At 37.3% G+C, this 15,730-nt stretch overlaps 1 protein-coding gene and 1 pseudogene across 8 annotated transcripts in view; both read right to left on the reverse strand.

Moving 5' to 3' along the window:
• The window catches only part of FER (FER tyrosine kinase), a 484,379-nt gene that overhangs the window by 339,232 nt on the left and 129,417 nt on the right, over positions 1 to 15,730 (reverse strand). The window lies entirely within an intron of this gene.
• Positions 8,091 to 9,748, reverse strand: LOC116549380 (annotated as a pseudogene). The gene has a single exon (XR_004267839.1). The product of XR_004267839.1 is annotated as a flotillin-1 pseudogene (transcript).

Raw genomic sequence — 15,730 nt, forward strand, 5'->3', positions numbered from 1 at the left:
AAAAAAAAAAAAAAAAAAAAAAAGAAAATGTGGCACATATACACCATGGAATACTATGCGGCCATAAAAAAAGATGCGTTTATGTCTTTTGCAGGGACGTGGATGAAGCTGGAAACCATCATTCTCAGCAAACTAACACAAGAACAGAAAACCAAACAACATATGTTCTCACTCATAAGTGGGTGTTGAACAATGAGAACACATGGACACAGGGAGGGGAACATCACACACTGAAGCCTGTCAGGGATGAGGAGCAAAAGGAGGGACAGCATTAGGAGAAGTACCCAATGTACATGACAGGGTGATGGATGCAGCCAACCACTATGGCATGTGTATACATATCTACGTAAGAAACCTGGATGTTCTGCACATGTACCCCAGAACTTAACATACAATAAAAAATAAACAAACAAACAACACATGTAGTTACCATGCAAGTGAATTTGAGTATTGTGTTCTAAGATGTTACTTTTTACTGTCAGTTCAAAAGGTTAATCAGTTTAATGAATTTGATATTTTGTCTCCATTTAAAAATTTTGTTTTGTTACATTAACTATTATTCCTAGTTAATTCCCTAAATTTTTTGGTCTAACTTTAGAGGACAATCTCCACACATTTTCACTGAGACATTTAAACCATTTAAACCACCCATCTGTCCTCCCATTTGCACAGATATTTAAACTGCACACTATCCAACTGTCTTTCTAGCTGGTGTAAAATGATTCACTAAATACACAACACTCAACTCACTAAGATTTTACGCGCCAAGAAAACATTAGAAAATTCACAAATTTCCCAGATACCTTTTCTTTATTAAACTTAGTATATGACAAACAACTTGAAGCCAACAGAGCCAAAATTTAATCACCAACAGCTTATCAATGGTCATTAACAACAGTTACAAAAATATTTAATGCCTTTGGAAACATCCAATGCAGAATCCATTGTATTAAAATAATAATAATAATAAATTCTCAAAATCACTTTCAGGTTTAAAACCAGATTTGAGGTTATGTTTTAAGAGATTTGGGGGAAGAATACTCCCCAGCTCACATACACTTCTACATTTGGTTATAAGGCATACTTACACATGCATATTATCAATCAATCTTTATCTCTCTCCCTTACGGGTATAAACAAAGAGTTTTAAAAACACCCTCACTTACCATGATTTGGAAAGGGATTCTATGCTACTTTGTATCATAGTTTTTTTAAAACTATGATTTGTTTTAAAACTGATTTATTTAAAAAAAAATGTTTGGGGTGCAATACACGATATGTAAGTCAATTCCAGAATTATTAATACTATACAAAAACCAATGTTACAAATAAAAATTTTAAAATTGCTTTTACTTAACAAAATTATTGCAAAAAATAACCTAATGCAATTAGATTTAGTTCAAAATATTTCAGATCACTAATATACTTTCTTAACTTTTAAATAAATACATATGATCTTAAAAACTAATGTGAAGTACATAGAATGAAAAAATTCTTATTTTTCATTCAACAAACACAGAATCCTCTCTTTGTTGCTGTGTGTTTTCCCTTTTTTTTTTTTTTTTTGTAAGGATGACAGGCATTTGAGCAGGGCATGGAGTTTCTACGTGTCAATCAACAAGGAGGAAAACATCCAATTTTTCCTCCTCTGCATAAGAAAATTCACAGAGATTAAATTATAATTCTTTTGCCACAACTTGTTGACAAATCTATTTAATGCTTTGTAATAAAAGAATACATAAACAACATGTCATACCATAAACAATATTATGAAGCTAATAAAACTCATTTACGTAAGTCTGACATTTACAAGAGAAAGGCTAGACTACTCATTAAGCTAGTCTAAAAAGTCATTTTTTACTATAAACTTCTGAAGTGTTTGCCATTTGTGAAATATTATGGTAGAAAGCCTGCTGATAATAAATAAGAACTGATTATTTTCTAAAAATAAAGTACCTACAAGCAGACTCTGCTTTGATTTGGATAACTAAACATTCTACCATCTTGTAATTTTCCTTTCTTTTTGAACATTCCCCATTAATATAGTTTGGCTCTGTGTCCTCACCCAAATCTCATCTGCAATTATAATCCCTATAATCCCAATGTGTCAAAGGAAGGACCAGGTAGGAGGTGATTGGATCATAAAGGGTGTTTTTTGCCCCATGTTGTTCTCATGATAGTGAGTTCTCACAATATCTGACTGTTTTATAAGGCAGTTTTTCCTGCCATTGCTGAGTCTCTTACCTGCCTCCATGAAGTCGTGCCTCTTCCCCTTCCACCATGTTTGTAAGTTTCCTGAGGCCTCCCCAGTAATGCGGAACTGTGAGCCAATTAAACTTCTTTTCTTTATAAATTACCCAGTAATTATATGTCTTTTTAGCAGCTTGAAAAGAGACTAATACACCATCAACTTGACAGTTTTACTTATTACTCTACAACTGCTAATCTAGGCACACTGAGTATGAAGAGAATGAACAGGAATTCATCTTAACTTATAGTTACCTGGGTCAAATGTATACACGTTTTTTTCACATGGAAGTTAAATTCAAGTGTGATATATAGAAACAATGAAGGAGCTACCTTTATTACTCAGTGTGGTTCTGACAAGAACGATATTAAAAAGTCAATTTTAGTCTCAGCTTTTCCTTTGATTAGCTGTGCAGCCCCAAGCAAACCATTTAATCTAAATTTTAGTTTCTAAGTTTTAAACATAGGAGTTAAATTATCTGCCCTGTTTATTTCATTGGGTTGTGATGGAGATCAAATGGCAGAGAACTGACAAAATGTAGTAATAGCAAAGGCTAAATAAAGACAGCATTTGGAAAGACAACAACAATTAAAAAAAAAAGAAAAAAAAAAAAAAACGCTTTGTGCTTATATGCTCCTATAAAGCATTAAAAAAATAATAGGTATGGCTTGGTGCAGTGGCTCATGCCTGTAATTGCAGCACTTTGAAAGGCCAAGGCAGGCAGATCATAAGGTCAGGAGTTCAAGACCAGCCTGGCCAATATGGTGAAACCCCATCTCTACTAAAAAATACAAAAATTAGTCAAGCTTGATGGTGTGCACCTGCACAACCAGCTACTCAGCAGGCTGAAGCAAGAGAACTGCTGCAACCCAGGAGGCAGAGGTTGCAGTGAGCCAATATTGTGCCACTGCACTCGAGCCTGGGTAACAGAGCGAGACTCCATCCCCAAAAATAATAATAATAATAACAATAATAATAGGTATATAATACTTTGGTACTTCTAATAAATTTCCTGGTAGAAATTTTGATTTATCAAGAAACATTTATTAAACATTTTATGGGTTTTGAACTGTTTAGAGAATTGAAATAGTGATACCGTATTTTAAAGGTCAACATAAAACACCTTTAAAGAGCAAGTTCTCAAACTCTGTGTAATATAATTTCCTTGCATATAGTAATTGCTACACTCAACTGACCCACAGGCTTTTAACAACCTGTAAATTGAATGATGTACCATGTCCAAATCTACATTCCATAATTTAACAAAACTGTGAATGAGGGAATTCTGGGTAGCTGGGATGGTGGCAGCAGCGTAATTCTGAATCTCCCACATATCACCCAAAAATATAATAAAGAACAAAATGAAAAACATAACTCACACCCTCAGCATAACAGGCAGAGAAAATCCAAATTTTAAATTGGCTATTAGTAGAAAAGTAAACACCACATCTCTACAAATGATCTCTCCCTCTCCCATAGCAAGCCTTTATGAAGACCAAAGGCTGTTGTGTTGGTAGGGGTGGGTGTTGGGGGGTGAGGCAGGGGCAGGTTTGAAGACAACCACAGCATGCGCATCATGTCTGATCTGAAAACAACCATTAGAAAATGAAGGTCTGCTCTACATGTGAAAATACTGAAAAAATGTAGTGGTAGATCACAGCAGCGACAGCAGTGTCAGAGTTAAATAAAGGAACTGAGATACTATTTCTCATCTACCAAATTGAGAAACACTGTTGGTGAGGACATGAAGAAAAAAATTCATAAATTTCTGGTGGAAATGTAAATTGGTATACTCCTTATAGAAGGAAATTTGGCAATATCTAACAAAATCACATATAGGTATACCTTTTAACCCAGCAATCACATTTCTTATACTGTATATCTCACTTCTGGAGATTTATTCCTCCAATCACACACTAACACACATGCATACAAAACACATACATAAGGTTATTTATAGTAGCAGTGTATCTAATTAGAAAAATCAGAAATAACCTATATGTCCACATGTAGGAAAGGGTTTAAATAATCTTAAAATGGCATGCAGCTGTTGAAAAGAATGAAAAAACTAGCAAGAGACTATGAGAACAGAAAAAGAAAATGAAAAAAACATCTACCAACTTGAATGTTGTGATTTTCAGGATGCATTATCAATGGAGAAGCAAAAGAAAAAGAATATTATATGATGGCAGTGTTGTGTAAGAAAGAGAGGGAAATAAAAACAAGAGTCCTCTATATGGCTTTGAACAGAGTTAACTTTTGGAATCACTAAAGTTTCACTCAGAAATAAATAAACAAAATCAACAAGGATAAAAGGGAGAGGGGAAATTAAAATGAGATACAACAGAAACAAATGAACCAAACTGTATTTCCAGTGAATAACATTAACCACACTAAAGTAGGGAAGAAAAAACTAAGTAACTTTGGAAAACAGTATTTGATTACAATAGAATGCTAAAGACAAAAAAAGCTTTAAACAAATACCAAACTGTAGTTTTTAAGTTTCATTTCTCAGAGGCATGAGTTAGCAATACTGAAATTACTTTCTGTGTATTCTAGCATTTGAGCAAGTAAGTAAAATATTGTGAATAACAGAGGCTAGGTTTCCACTCTCAGAGAAAGCAGTTGCAAATATATAAATAGGAAAAGAAGGAATGAACTTTATAGTATTGGATTGGAAAATGAGGTATCAATGTGAACCCCTCAGTCTTTCCCTAGATAGACCAACAGATAACAGAAAAATGCACAGGTGTACTTGAGTCTGTGCATGTTGCTTATTTCCTGTCTCTGTCAATTAAAAGGACCTAAAACAAGATACTGCACTAGCAATGAGCACACCAATGTGTGCTCCAATAGTTTTCCAAATACAATTCTCCAATAAAAGGAACTAGGGTTTCATAGACAAACAGAACCTGAAGTAGAAAAAGTGTAAGATAAGCCAGAAAATACGTACTCAATGAACGACAGAAATGTGTCAAAAGGACAGAGGAGCCAGTTTCAAGTGGCTCCTACTGGCCAAATCTGAGCATGATAGTGTATAATAATGATAGTAGATTATAATCTATGAATAAAAATCAGAATATGTGAGTTCATTCTAATACATTAAATTAATACATAAATTTATAAAATATACTGGAGAGAAAAGCCCTTCCTTACATTAAAAACAAATTAATAAATGTAAAAGCAATAATAGAATTAGAAAATTACCATTTCACAATTGCCATAATAATAAATGATTTTGGTAAGAACCACTGATAGACATAAATACTAGTGAGTGAAAATCTGAAGGTTAACACCATATTTACATAGTGTCAATGTTTTCCTTACAATACTTAGTAACTACAAAGGAAAATGAAATTGTAACTTTAGTGTCGAAAAATCAAGCAAATACCACCTTACTCCAATGTTCAAATTAATATCCAATAATGGGATGAACTGACACCATGCACCATGGACCTGATATAAAGCACCAATAACAGAACATCACTTCTCTGGTATTCCTATGAAAAATAAACCACAAATATGCAGAAGAACAAATCAAGGAATACTCCACAAAATAACTGTCCTATACTACTCAAAAATGTCAATATTTTGGGAACCATAAAGACTATTAACTGTTCCAGTGTAAAGGCAACTAAAAAGATACAACAACTGAATAAATATACATTTACATTTTTATATCTACGCATACATATATGTACACCACATACAGAGACAGAAAAGCATAAAGCAAATGTGTTAAAATGTGAACATTTGGGAAACATGGGTGAATGGTATAAGGGAATTCTTTGTACTATTCCTTCAGCATTTCTGCAGGACTGAAATGATAGTAAAAATATAGTTAACAGAAAGCTGTGAAAATTGGATAAAAATTTAAAAGTATCAGAATATTCATTATATCTAAAGAACTGGTATTATTTAGCCTACAGATAAGAAACATCAACAATTTATTCTTTAAATATCAAAACACTGATTTCCTAGTTTAGAAAAGAAAATTTAGTTTTAATTTGCATGCCTTCTAGCAGGTATGTTTCCACTATAAGTAATATTAACAGACAAATAAGCCATACAATTAAAAAAAAAAAAAAAGATTTAATTCTACTTTAGAAGACCAGTCAAGTGTGTGGAAGAACAACATTTAAAGAAAATTTAGGGCATTCATCCTTTAAATGTTTAACCACAATCCATGCATGGTGTTCTAGGTTATGTGAGGGATGCACAGTTATAGTCACTTCCTAAAAGATACTTGACAAGAAAATTAAAATGAAGGGTCACCAAAGAGTCATCATGTTAGGATGTAAGTGTAGAAGAACTGCAGAGATCATCATTAATTAAACAACCACACGCTAACCTCTAACTCCTAATATGTACTATGTTACGAAAGGTATCTAATAAGTTGATGAACACACTTAATAAACTGGCTTAAAAGCTACATGTTATGCATAAAATATATCTAGAAAAGGTAGATAATATCTGTTGCCTCTGGGAAAAAAAATGAATAATGAGTGGGGAAAAAAAACCTTTTCATTGTATACTTAATGTTTTGTACCTTATGATTTTGAAATCTGAACCATGTTAGTGTGAAGAAGGAGTCCGTGAACCCAATTTTTTAAAATTACTCTGAAGAGAACTTCTAAAAGCTTTCACCAGCATATCTAACCTTTTTATCTGAATCTATATCTCTCCATCTCTCCTAAACTATTACTATAAAAATAAACTGTTCTTGTTCAAAGTAAAGACTTCATCTATTTATTTGGGTATTAGATGTATCCTCTCTCACCTACTCAGGGAACATTTCTCCAGCAATCTTCCTTCATTCCTGCTGCCTCAACTGTTTTCCTTCTCTAGAAGTACACTTTCATCAGCAAACAAGCTGTAATAGCTCCCAATCTCTAAAAGGGAAAAAAACAAAATAAAACAAAAAAAAAAACCTCCCTTTACTACACTTCTTCCAGTTACTTTAATATTTCTCTCCTCCCCTTTACTGCAGAACTGATAATAGATATCTCCAGTTTCTTTTATCTCCTTCTTTCTTAAACCCAGCCCATTTAGGGTTTTCTCTCTACCATTCCACTGAAACTTCTCTTGTCAAAATCACCAATAACTTACACTTTGCTAAATCCAAATCTCAGTTCTCACCTTATGTTAGCAGTATTCAACCTAGTTGATCACTTGCTCTTCCTTGAAACCTAACTTTCCACCTATCTTCCAGAATAGTACATTTGTTCAGTTTTCCTTTTATATTGGTCTTTTTCATTCTTTTAAACTATTTATTTCCCTGGCTTCTTAATGTTGGCCTCAGTCTTTGTTAAGACTCTTCTCTTTTTTATCTTCATTCATACTACTAGTAATGTCATAAAATCTCATGGCTTTAAATAACAATTAACATTCATATTTTACAGTTCTACTCTAGACTTCTCTCTGGAACTACCAAACTCGAGATTAAATTTAACATCTCCATTTGAATATCTAATAAGAGTCTCAAACCAGACTTACTCTTCACCTACAAAACTGTTCATCTCACACTTTTCCCCATTTCAGTTAGTAACAATGCCATCCTTCCAGCTGCTCAGGCCAAAAATCTTGGAATCAGTCTTTTCTTCTTTATCTCACAAACTATATCCAATTCAATGGCAAATCCTCTAGGCTCTATTTTTGAGACAGTGTCTTGCTCTGTCACCCCAGCTGGAGTGCAGTGGGGGCAATCTCGGCTCACTGTAACTTCCGCCTCCTGGGTCAGGCAATTCCGGTGCCTCAGCCTCCCTAGTAGCTGGGACTACAGGCATGCGTCACCACGCCTGGCTAATGTTTTGTATCTTTTTTTTAAAAAAAAAATAGGCTTAAACAGTCTGATTTAATGAGGAAGTTGAGGTAGAGTGGAGTGGGATCATCAGAAGGCTGACATGGGACCTCTGGAGTTGGCAATCACAATAGTGTGAGGTTGGCAAGGGGAGCAACCACATTCAAGGCAAGGCACAAACTATTTGGCAAGGAGAGATGAGGGGTGGGACCCCACTGTCAATGGACATGCTCAGGGAGGCCAGTGGATTACATGCAACAGGGAGATTATTCAGGCAACTTCAGCCACGAGGCTGGGCATCTGTGAGGGCTGAAGGCTCAGGCTGTTCACAAAGGCTTGTAATTCACCTGGGAGATGCTGACACCTGTGAGTCTTTCCACACTCTCTGGCAGGTGACTTAGAATGTCCAGTACTTCCCCAGTCACTGTGGCTGCCCCCATGGTCCCACTGCCACTGGACACCAGTGTGATCTTATTGGCTGAAGTCAAGGGACCACTGATCTCCTCTGCCACCTGGGGCAGCTTCTCTAGCAGCATGTCTAGTTGAGCAGCCTCTTAGTACAGCTGGAATGCTTCTGCCTTCTTAGTCATCTGCTCAGCCTCAGCTCGGGCTCGGGCCCGGACCCCTATGGCAAAGGCCTCAGCTTCCCCACGCATCCGAACAGATTCGGCTCCTGCCTCTGCCTGCATAATTAGCTGGGACTTCTCTGCCTCAGCTAGGCGCTCCAGCTTGTAGCGCTCGGCTTCGGCTGGCTTCCGCACCCGGGCCTCCAGCTCCTTCTCCCGCCAGGCGATCTCTTGCTCCTGCACTGCCACCTGCTGGGCCCGCTCCACCACCTGCACCTACACCCGCTGCTCCTCAATCTGCTGCTTAGTCTTGGCCCCCTGAAGCTGATAGGCCAGGTCAGCCTGTGCTCGTCGGGTGTTGACCTCGATGTCAAAGGTGGCCTTCTTCAGCTCGTAATCTCTCTGTGCCTTGGCCATCTTGATCTCACTCAGGTACTGAGCAGACACCTTTTCCTGCTTGGCTTTAGCTTCCCGGATCCCAGCATCTCTCTTGGCCTCTGCTTCTCCAATCCGTGCATCTTTTTGGACTTGAGCTGTTCAAGCCTTCCCCAAAGAGTGCAAATAGTCCTGGTCATCGTGAACGTCCTTCAGAGTGTAGCTAACCATGCTGATGTCCATGTTGACCAGGTCTGAGGAGGCCACTTTGAAAACCTGCTGTGAGAATTTCTGTCTTGTCCTTATAGATCTGGAGTCAGGTAGGCCATGATGGCTCTCTGGTGGCCCTCTAACGTCTCCAGGGCAATGTGGGCAATCTCAGCCTCCGGCTTCCTCAGGAACATCTGACAGGCGGCAGCCAACATCTCCTTGTTCTGTCCCTGGATTTTTACCTGGGCAATGCCCAGTGACTGAGATGGGGACCCCATGGTGAGTATAAACCTTTTCACTCTTGACATTGAGGGTGTGTTGAGAGAGATCCTCTGGATCTGCTAGATGCAGGGCAGGACAAAGACACTTCCTCCAGCCACCATGACAGGGGGGCTTCGGCAGAACCCGGAGACTACCATGGACTCATTTGGGCCACAGGTGAAAAACATGGTTTAGGCTGGAGCTTCCTGGATGAGGGCGGCGGCCATGCCGCCTGGGGAAGGGCAGGGAAGCGCAGGGACCTGGGAGACGAGCAGGGGCTGCTCGCCGACCAGCCTTCCTGGGAGCTGGGCCTCTTCACAAACAATAAAGACGATGGCTTTCCAAAAAAAAAAAAAAAAATGTTTTGTATCTTTTATGAGATTTCACCATGATGGCCAGTGGCCAGGCTGGTCTCAAACTCCTGGCCTCAAGTGATCCACCTGCCTCGGCCTCCCAAAGTGCTGGAATTACAGGCATGAGCCACTGCGCCCAGCCAGCTCTACTTTCAATATATACTAGATCCTCATTATTTGTGAACGTTGTATTCCTGAATTTACCTACTGAGTAAAATTTCTTTATAACCCCCCAAAACAATACATGCATTACATTACAGGTCAATTATGGGCATACCATGTACGGAGTAGCAAAAAACTTGAGTAAAGGCACAAGTTCTTATCTGAGGTTGAACAAGGTTAGGCTGTTTTTTGTTTCAGTTTTCACAATGTAAACAATTTTCCTTTTGCAGTCTATGTTGTGTATTTTTCACATTTTTGTGCATTTTTTGGTGATTCCACTTTTTGAAAAAGCCCCAGTGCTCAAGTCTGTCTAATGGTCCTACACTGAAAAAGGCTGTGATGACCCTTAAAAAGAAGATACCTGTATTAGATAAGTTTCATTTAGTCATCAGTTATAGCACCATTGGTTGTGACTTCAAAGTTAAATAAGGTGTCTTTAAATGAAAACACACAAAGTTATATACTGATCAGTTGCTGAAAATGTTGTGCCACTGCTTGCAGAAAACAAAGCTTTATGTCCCCTAGGCACGACAAGTCAATACTAACTAAGTGTACACAATGACTTTATCAAACCACCACGAATAACAAGAAATGCTTATAGAGAATTTGAGCACTTCTCAGCACTTTTTTTGCTACCAACCAGGTCTAAACCAGCATGACCCCTTGCCTAAAATACTGCAACAGCCTGGAAGTAACTGTCTCCTTACTTCTGTCCTTCCTCTCCCATTTCAGATTATTCTCAAAAAGGTTACAACAATTATCCTGTTAAAATGTAAGTTGATTCATGTCCCATACTACTTGAGTAAAAGTCAGTGAAATAACTACCAAGATCCTACATAATCTGTGCATTGCCTGTCAACCACCATCATTCTTCCTCTCTGACCTCATCTCATACCTCCACACCTCTCCCTTATCAATCAACTCAGTTACAGCCAAACAGGCATCTGTACTGATCTTCAAATATGCCAGAAATGATAAAGTCTCAAAGACTTTGGTTATTCCCTCTACCTAGAGTACTCTTTCCTATAGATAATCACCTGGTTAACGCCATCAATTCCTTCACTTTTTATTTAAATGTTTCTTTCTCCATGAGGTATACATGATCATCCTGTCAATACCCAATCTTCCTACCTTGTTTCATTTTTCCCCATGGTATTTATCACCATTTTACATACTATGTTTCACTTATTTATTTTATGGATCAGCCATCTTCTGCTCTAAAATGTAAGCCTCAAGTTGGCTGGGGTTTTTGTATGTTATTTTATCTACCATATCCCAAATTAAGACAACATTGACTAGCATATAGCAAGAACGCAACAAATAGTTCTTAAATATATAAATTGATACAGTTCCTATTTGAAAAAAAAAATTTAAACAAATTGTTTAAAAGTTATACAAAGATTATAATTTTGCCTTGTACTGTTTAGATCACGCTGTTTATATTATCAACATTGCCCTCTGATATTTGTATCATCTTTTTAATAATGAAATCCAAAACTAATATTGCTAAGAGGCTTACCAATAAAATATAGAAGAAAATCAGCAAAAAGATATAACTTCTCTTAATTTCTTCATATGTGGACCTTAGCTTTCTTTACTTAACAAAACTAAACAAAATATAAACAAAATTAGGAAGTTATATAAATAAATGAATCATATAGCATATTCTATCCCACATATTTTGCCATTTAATGAGATTATTATAACTGTCATTTCAATTTCTGCACACCTTTAACTCAATGCAAATTACATTAAAGCTAAGAGTGCCATTACTTTGTTTTTTTGTTTGTTTCTTCTTTATGGGTTATGGGGTACATGTGCAGAACATGCAGGATTGTTGCACAGATACCTACATGGCAATGTGGTTTGCTGCCTCCATCCTCCCGTCACCTATATCTGGCATTTCTCCTGATGTCATCCCTCCCCAACCTCCCTACCCGCTGCTGTCCCTCCCCTTTCCCCCCCCCCCACAGACCCCAGTGTGTGATGCTACCCTCTCTGTGTCCATGTGTTCTTGTTGTTCAACACGCGCCTATGAATGATTACATGCAGTGTTCGATTTTCTGTTCTTGGGTCAGTTTGCTGAGAATGGTGGTTTCCAGATTCATCCACGTCCCAACAAAGGACATAAACTCATCATTTTTTATGGCTGCATAGTATTCCATGGTGTATATATGCCACATTTTCCTTGTCCAGTCTGTCACTGGGCATTTGGGCTGGTTCCAGGTCTTTGCTATTGTAAACAGTGCCACAGTGAACATATATGTGCATGTGTCTTTATAACAAAATGATTTATAATCCTTTGGATACATACCCAGTAATGGGATTGCTGGGTCAAATGGAATTTCTATTTCTAGGTCCTTGAGGAATCACCACACTGTCTTCCACAATGGTTGAACTAATTTACACTCCCACCAACAGTGTAAAAGTGTTCCTATTTCTCCACATCCTCTCCAGTATCTGTTGTCTCCAGATTTTTTAATGATCACCATTCTAACTGGGGTGAGAATGGTATCTCAATGCGGTTTTGATTTGCATTTCTCTAACGACCAGTGATGATGAGCATTTTTTCATATGTTTGTTGGTCTCATGTATGTCTTCTTTTGTGAAGTGTCTGTTCATATCCTTTGCCCACTTTTGAATGGGTTTGATTTTTCCTGTAAATCTGTTTTAGTTCTTTGTAGATTCTGGATATTAACCTTTGTCAGATGGGTAGATTACAAAAATTTTTCCCATTCTGTTGGTGGCCAATTCACTCTAATGATTGAGTCTTTTGCTGTGCAGAAGCTCTGAAGTTTAGTTAGATCCCATTTGTCTATTTTGTCTTTTACTGCCATTGCTTTTGGTGTTTTACTCATGAAGTCCTTGCCTATACCTATATCCTGGATGGTTTTGCCTAGGTTTTCTTCTAGGGTTTTTATGGCATTAGGTCTTAAGTCTTTAATACATCTGAAGTTAATTTTAGTGCAAGGTGTCAGGAAGGGGTCCAGTTTCTGGTTTCTGCTTTCTGCACATGGCTAGCCAGTTTTCCCAAACACCATTTATTAAATAGGGAATCCTTTCAACATTGCTTGTTTTTGTCAGGTTTGTCAAAGATCAGATGGTTGTAGCTGGGTGACGTTGCCTCTGAGGCTTCGGTTCTGTTCCACTGGTCTATATCTCTGTTTTGGTACCAATACCATGCTGTTTTGATACTGTAGCCTTTTAGTATAGTTTGAAGTCAGGTAACATGATGCCTCCAGATTTGTTCTTTTTGCTTAGGATTGTGTTGGATACACAGGCTTCCTTTTGTTTCCATATGAAGTTTAACATTGTTTTTTCCAGTTCTGTGCTGAGGTTCATAGGTAGCTTGATAGGGATTTGATACATTGAATCTATAAATTACTTTGGACAGTATGGCCGTTTTCACAATATTGATTCTTACTAACCATAAGCATGGAATGTTTTTCCATCTGCTTGTGTCCTCTATTATTTCCTTGATAAGTGGCTTGTAGTTCTCCTTGAAGAGGTCCTTTACATCCATTGTTAGTTGTATTTCTAGGTATTTTATTCTCTTTGTAGCAATTGTGAATGGCAGTTTGTTCTTGCTTGGCTCTCTTTAAATCTGTTATTGGTGTATAGGAATGCTGTGACTTCTGCACACTGATTTTGTACCCTGACACATTGCTGAAGTTGCTTATCAGTTTCAGGTTTTGGGCTGAGACAATGGAATCTTCTAAATATACAATCATGTCGTCTGCAAATAAAGACAATTTGACTTCCTCCTTTCCTAACTGAATACCCTTTATTTCTTTTTCTTGCCTGATTGCTCTAGCTAGAACTTCCAATACTATATTTAATAGGAGTGGTGAGAGAGGGCAACTTGTCTAGTGCCAGATATCAAAGGAATGCTTCCAGTTTTTGCCCATTCAGTATGATATTGGCGATGGGTTTGTCATAAATAGCTTTTATTATTTTGAGATATGTTCCGTCAATACATAGTTTATTGAGAGATTTTAGCAAAAGACTGTTGAATTTTGTCAAAGGCCTTCTCTGCATCTATTGAGATAATCATGTGGTTTCTGTATTTGGTTCTGTTTGTGTGTTGGATTAGGTTTATAGACTTGCGTATGTTGAACCAGCCTTGCATCCCTGAGATAAAACCTACTTGATCATGATGGATAAGCTTTTTGATGTGCTGTTGCAATCGGTTTACTGGTATTTTACTGAAGATTTTTGCATCTGTGTTCATCATGGATATTGGCCTGAAGTTTTCTTTTCTTGTTGAGTCTCTGTCAGGCTTTGGTATCAGGATGATGTTGGTCTCATAAAATGATTTGGGAAGGGTCCCTTCTTTTTGGATTGTTTGGAATAGTTTCAGAAGGACTGGTACCAGCTCCTCTTTGTATGTCTGGTAGAATACGACTGTGAACCCATCTGGACATAAGCTTTTTTAGGTTGGTAGGCTCTCAACTGCTGCCTCAACTTCAGCCCTTGTTATTGGTCTATTCAGGGTTTCAACTTCTCCCTGGTTTAGGCGTGGGAGGCTGCAAGTGTCCAGGAATTTATCCATTTATTCTAGGTTTACTGGTTTATGTGCATATATTTGTTTGTAGTAGTATCTGATGGCAGTTTGTATTTCTGTGGAATCGGTGGTGATATTACCTCTATCATTTTTTATTGTAGCTATTTGATTCTTCTCTCTTTTCTTTTTTATTAATCTGGCTAGTGGTCTATTTTGTTGATCTTTTCAAAAAACCAGCTCCTGGATTTACTGATTTTTTGAAGGGGTTTTTTGTGTCTCTGTCTCCTTCAATTCTGCTCTGATCTTAGTTATTTCTTGTCTTCTGCTAGCTTTTGATATTTTTTGATCATACTCCCCTAGCTCTTTCAAATTTGATGATAGGGTGTCGATTTTAGAACTTTCCTTGCTTCTCTTGTCGGCATTTATTGCTATAAATCTCCCTCTAGACACTGCTTTAAATGTGTCATGTAGGATCTGGTATGTTGTATCTTCATTTTCGGTGGAAATTACATTGTAATTTCTGCCTTCATTTCATTATTTATCCATTCATCATTCAGGAGCAAGTTGTTCAGCAAATGTATTTTAAAACTAAAAATATAGTTGATTTAAAAGCAAACATGTTCTTCATTTGTTTAAAGACTTTCAAAGTTTTTATTGTTTTGTCTAGACACTGCTTTGATTATGTCCCAGAGATTCTGGTACATTGTGTCTTCGTTCTTGCTGGTTTTGAAGAACATCTTTACATCTGCCTTCATTTCATTGTTTATCCAGTCAACATTCAAGAGCCAGTTGTTCAGTTTCCATGAAGTTGTACAGTTCTGAGTTAGTTTCTTAATCTGAGTTCTAATTTGATTGCACTGTGGTCTGAGTGACTGTTCCTTATGATTTCCATTCTTTTGCATTTGCTGAGGAGTGATTTACTTCCAATTATGTGGTCAGTTTTAGAGTAGGTGTGACATGGTGCTGAGAAAATGTATATTCTGTGGATTTGGGGTGAAGAGTTCTGTAGATGTCTATTAGGTTTGCTTGGTCCAGATCTGAGTTCAAGTCCTGGATATCCTCGTTAATTTTCTGTCTCGATGATCTAATATTGACAGTAGAGTTTTCTGTCTCGTTGATCTAATATCGACAGTAGAGTGTCAGAATCTAAGTCTCTTTGCAGGTTGTTAAGAACTTGCTTTATGTATCTTGGCTCTCCTATACTGGGTGTGTATATATTCAGGATCATTAGCTCTTTTTGTTGCATTGATC

Source organism: Sapajus apella, unplaced genomic scaffold, assembly GCF_009761245.1.
Source record: "Sapajus apella isolate SASKATOON/1434 unplaced genomic scaffold, GSC_monkey_1.0 scaffold1, whole genome shotgun sequence".
Lineage (NCBI taxonomy): Eukaryota > Metazoa > Chordata > Mammalia > Primates > Cebidae > Sapajus > Sapajus apella.